We start from the raw sequence: 6000 nt of genomic DNA, 5'->3' as shown, positions 1-6000 counted from the left end.
GTCCTCATATGAATCTGGTTTGAACCTCTGGATGTTCCCTGTCAATGAGTTGTTGCAGCCATTTGGTAATTACCTTGAGCAAAATTTTACTTCTGTGTGATAGTAATGATATTTTCTAATGATTTCTGCAGTCCATGGTTCATCTTTCTTTAGATTGGGCACAAATATGAATCTCTCCTAATCAGTTGGCCAGGTAGTTGTCTTCCACATTTCTTGGCATGAATGAGTGAGTCCCTCCAATGTCACATCAGTTTGTTGAAAGATTTCTACTTTTATTCCATCAATTCCTAGACCTTTGTTCTTTGTCAATGTCTTCAGTGAACCTTGGACTTCTTCCTTCAGTATCATTGGCTCTTGATCTTATGCTCCCTATTGAAATGGTTAATCATCAATCATTTCTTTTTGATACAATGTCTATGTGCATTCCTTCCATCTTTTCATGCTTTCTGCATTATTCAATATTTTTCCCCGAGAATCTTTCAGTATTTCAATGGAAGCTTGAATTTTTCTTAGGTTCTTTCCGTGTGAGGAAGGTCCATTTATTTGGTTTTCTAACTCCAGGTCTTTGCACATTTCACTATAATATTTGATTTTATGTACTCGAACGGCCCTTTTAAATATTCTGTTCAGCTCTACCTCTTTATTTCTTACATTTGCTTTAGCATAACTGTGCTAGAGAGCAAGTTTCAGAGTCTCCTTTGACATCCATTTTGGTCTTAGTCGTCTTACTTGTCTTCTGTATGACCTTTTGCTGCATTCCCATTTGATGTTATTGATGTCACCCCACAAATCTCTTAGGTCATTGGTGTCTAAGTCATCAAATCCGATCTTGGGATGATCGCTAAATACAGGTGGGACATATTCAAGGTGAGACTTTGGGTCTTGGGGGTGTGTTTTAAGTTCCTTCAGATTCAACCTGAACTTGTATATGAGCAATCAATGGTCTATTACACATTCTGTCCTTTGCTTTCTTTTGGCTGATCTGTGGAGCTTTTCCACCATATCTTTCCACAGATGCAGTCAATTTTATTTCTACGTCTTCCATCTGTTGAAATCCATGTCTATAGCTCTTTTAGGATTTTTTAAAAAGGTATTTGCAATGAAGAAGTCATTGGTCTTGCAAAATTCTATCATGCTATCCCCAGCATGTTTTCTATCTCCAAGGCAATATTTTCTAATGACTAATCCTTACTTCTTTGACAACCTTTACATTCCAATTACCAGTAATTATCATAAATCTTGATTGCTTGTTTGATCAATCTGAAACAGAAGAATTTGGTAGAATTCCTCAATTTCATTGTAACTGGCTTTAGTGTTTGGTGTGTAAATTTGAATTATGGTTGTATTAACTGGTCTCCTTTATAGGTGTATGGATGTTATCTTATCATAGACACAGTTGTATTTCAAGACAGATCTTGAAATGTTCTTTTTGATAATGAATATGACACTATTCCTCTTCAACTTGTCATTCCCAACATAATCCATGTGGTTGTTAGATTCAAAATGACTAATACCAGTTCAGCTCACTAATGCCTGGGATATAGATGTTAATCTGTTCCATTTCATTTTTGACATCTTCCATTTTTCCTAGATTCGTACTTCATACCTTCCATGTTCTGATTATTAATGGATGTTTACAACTGTTTCTCCTTATTTTGAGTGTTGCCCCATCAACACTCTGAAAGCTTTATTCCATTCGTGCCTCATGGTCAATTGTATTTTGAGGAGGCAGTTCTTCCCCAGTCGTACTTTGTGTGTCTCCAACCTAAGGGGCTCATTTTCAGGCACTACACCTGACTCCTGGTGTGGCGCTGTAGGATCAGCACTGGTCTGTGAACCATAAAATTTGTGGTTCAAACCCACCAGCTGCTTCGTACAGGGTCTCTATGAGTCAGAACCATCTTGGGGGCACTTCACAACAACAGCAACATACTTGACAATATTCTGATTCTGGTGCATGTCATCGTATTTAAATATTCAATATTCTGGTGTTATGTAACAGTGTCCCATTGCTATTCATAAAGTTTTCAGTGACTAAATATTTGGAAGTAGTTTGTCTCTCCTTATTCCTACGTTTAGTCTTTAATCTCATCTGAATCCTGTCCACCATAGGTGACTCTTCTAGTATTTAAAATACCTGTGGCATAGTTACCAGAATCACAGCCATATGCAAGCTACCACAGTATGGCAAACGGACAGATGAGCTGTGGTTATAAAAATTTATTTTTGCTTAATACTAAGTATGCTCCAATTGCATTATTCCCAGAACTCTATTAAATACTTTGAAATCAAACAGTAATTATATGTTAGCTCCTTAAAATCACAACATCCAATATATTTGAACTCCTTTGCTGCTCCTCAGAAACCCTATACTGATTGCTATGAGTTGAAATCTACTCACCTACACTTAACAGCAACAGCTCTTGTCTCAGACACTATAGGACAAACACTAATGTGATCATTTTATATGACATTTAATAGTAAAAATCACTGCCATTGTGCCCCAGTCAGCTAATGTGGAAAAAAACTACATTACAAATCATAAAAAGGGGATGAAAACCCCATGTTTTTCCATTCCTCGGTACAAACCAAATAAATTCAACTCAACTAAACACTGAAACCTTAATTGTCAAACTGATTCCTACTCATGGTGAGAAGAACTGTTCCATACAGTTTTCTTCACCATAATCTTCATAGTAGCAAATTACAGGCCCTTTCTTCTGCAGTCCTACTGTTGTTGTTAAGTGCTATGAAGTCAGTTTCAACCATAACAACACTGTATAGGATTTCTGAGAAGCAACTGGTGAGCTTGAACCAGTGATCTTGCAGTTCAAACTGAGTTTGTAGTCCAATGCATTGACCCACAGCACCACATTAGGACTCCTGTTGTTGTTGTTAGGTGTCATCCAGTCAGTACCAACTCATAGCAACATTATGCACAGCAGAACAAAACACTGCCCAATCCTGGACCGACCTCACTACTGTTGCCACACTTGAGTCCATCAATGCTGACACGTTGGGGGTCTTCCTTTTTTTCTCTGACCCTCCACCTTACCAAACGTGATATCCTTCTCCAGCGACTGGTCGCTCCTAACAATATGTCCAAAATATGAGAGATGAAGTTTGGCCATCTTGGCCTCCAAGGAGCATTCTGGCTGCTCTTCTTCCAAAACGGATCTATTGTTTCTTTTGGCAGCCCATGGCACTTTCAATATTCTCCTCCAACACCATAACTCAAAAGCATCAATTCTTCTACAGTCTTCATGATTCACTGTCCAGTTTTAGCATGTGTATGAGGTTATGGAAAATACCATGGCTTGGGTCAGGCGCACTTTAGTCCTCAAGCTGACATCTTTGCTCTTCCACCAGGACTCCTAGGTGGGTTTAAATCGCCTACCTTTAGTTTAGTAGTTGATTGCTTTGTACCAATCAGTGACTTGATTTCCTAGTCAGTCAAACTATACAACAAATACTAATAAAAGGAGTTTTGTAAGTTTATTGATATGTGGACTCCTTATTAGAATAAAAATTATTCATTTTACAAGGCACATGAAGAAATATTGAATTACACTAAAAAAAAATGATTGAAAAAGAAAGGATCACCAAATGATAGAGGTATTTCCTCTTTATTCTGATTAAAACTTGCAAAATGCCTCAGTTTAATATTGTTGTTATTGTTAAGCATCCTGGAAACAGTTCCAACTTATAACAACCCTGTGTTTCAGAGGAGCAGCTGGTGGATTTGAACAGCTGATCTTGTAGTTCAAACTGAGCTTTATGGTCAAGGCTTATCCTACAGCACCACACCAGGACTCCAGTTTATTAATAGACTTTCTAGTAAAGAGAAATCAGATTTCAAGTTCAAAGCCTTCTTAGGGAAGAAAATGTAATTATAATTGAATAACATATTTTACTTATTTTCATTGATTTTATGTTAACCAATATTTTTTAGATTTTGGATCATTTAATAAACATATTATGCATATATTTTAATGCATCTGTCTGTTTCTGTTGTGAGGTAATCATAGCATAGTAGAATGTTTCATCACCTTGTCTTACAGCTCAAGCTCATGTCTCTTAAAGGTGAAACGCACAGCATATCAATGATATTCATTGAGTCATTCTCTCTCCATCCCAAAAGTCATGACTAGTGTTATAACGGAACTCATAGTGTGGCACTGTAGGGTAAGCGCTGAGTTAGCTTGCTAAGTTATGAGCATATAACCAGAAAACTTGAACAAATGGATCTTTCTCAGTGTTCCAAATAGTTAAAATATCTGACTGCTGACAGAAAGATTGGAAGTTACAGTCCTCCCATAGTCCCCATGAATAAAAAGTCTGTCAATCTACTTCTGAAAGATCAGCCATTGCAAATACCATGAAGTACAGTTCCAGTCTGATACACATGGCATCTCCATGAGTTGGAATTAACTCAACATAAATTGGCTTTAACAGGGGTTTCCATAAGGAGTCATTGTTATTCTTTCTTGCTTACTAGGAGCCTATGGCAGAACAAGTTTGTTTCACCAACGCTAAAAGGTAAATGGTTACATGAGTCCAAGGAAGTATAATAATGCCATTGTTGCAAGTCAATGTCTCATTCAAATGTATGTAAATGAAGCTTTGTTTAGTTTTTTCATAAGGAAGTCATTGTTGTTGTTGTTGTCAGGTCCCATCGAGTCGGTACTGACTCATAGTGACCCCATGCACAGCAGAATGAAACAATGTCCGATCCTGGGCCAACCTCACTACCTCTGCCACACTTGACGCCATCAATGACGCCACCTGGCCAATCCTTCTCATTAGGGGTCTTCCTCTTTTTCTCTGACCCTCCATCTTACCCAGCATGACATCCTTCTCCAGCAACTGTTCCCTCCTGACAACATGTCCAAAGTATGAGAAACGAAGTTTAGCCATCTTGGCCTCTAAGGAGCACTCTGTCTGCACTTCTTCCAAAACAGATCTATTGGTTCTTTTGGCAGTCCATGGCACTTTTAGTATTCTCCTCCACCACTACAACTCAAAGGCATCAATTCTTCTGCGATCTTCCTTATTCACTGTCCAGCTTTTGCATCCATATGAGGTTATTGAAAATACCATGGCTTGGGTCAGGCACACCTTAGTCCTCAAGCTGACATCTTTGCTCTTCTACACTTTAAAAAGTTCCTGTGCAGCAGATTTGCCTAATGCAATACATCGTCTAATCTCTTGACTGCTGCTTCTGCGAATGTTGATAGTTGATCCAAGAAGAATGAAGTCCTTGACAACTTCAATCTTTTCTCTATTCATAAGAATCTTGTTTATTGGTCCAGTGGTGAGGAATTTTGTTTTCTTGACATTGAGATGCAATCCATACCAAAGGCTGTATTCTTTGATCTTCATCAGTAAATGTTAAGTCCTCTTCACTTTCAGCAAGCAAGGTTGTATCATCTGCATATCACAGGTTGTTAATGAGTCTTCCTCCAATCTGATGCCACGTTTTTCTTCATAGAACCCAGCTTCTCAGAGTATTTGCTCAGCATACAGGTTGAATAAGTATGGTGAAAGAACACAACCTTGTCGCACACCTTTCCCAATTTTAAAACATTCAGTGTTCCCATGCTTTGTTCGAACAACTGCTTCTTGGTCCAGGTACAGATTTCTCAGAAGTATAATTAAGTGTTCTGGAATACTCAGACTTCGCAATGTTGTCCATTGCTTGTCATGATCTACATGAAGCCTTTGCGTAGTCAATAAAGCATAGGTAAACATCTTTCTGATATTCTCTGCTTTCAGCCAAGATCCATTGGACATCTGCAATGATATCTCTTGTTCCACGGCCTCTTCTGAATCCAGCTTGAACCTCTGGAAGTTCTCTGTCAATGTATGATTGTAGCCGTTTCTGTATTACCTTTAGCAAAACTTTACTCGCAGGGGATATCAAAGAGATTGTTCGATGATTTCCACATTCCCCTAGGTCACCTCTCTTTGGAATGGACACAAATATTGATCTCTTCCAAT

Source organism: Chrysochloris asiatica, unplaced genomic scaffold (assembly GCF_000296735.1).
Source record: "Chrysochloris asiatica unplaced genomic scaffold, ChrAsi1.0 scaffold00070, whole genome shotgun sequence".
In the NCBI taxonomy this organism is placed as follows: Eukaryota; Metazoa; Chordata; class Mammalia; order Afrosoricida; family Chrysochloridae; genus Chrysochloris; species Chrysochloris asiatica.
Note: the sequence above shows the minus strand (reverse complement) of the source record.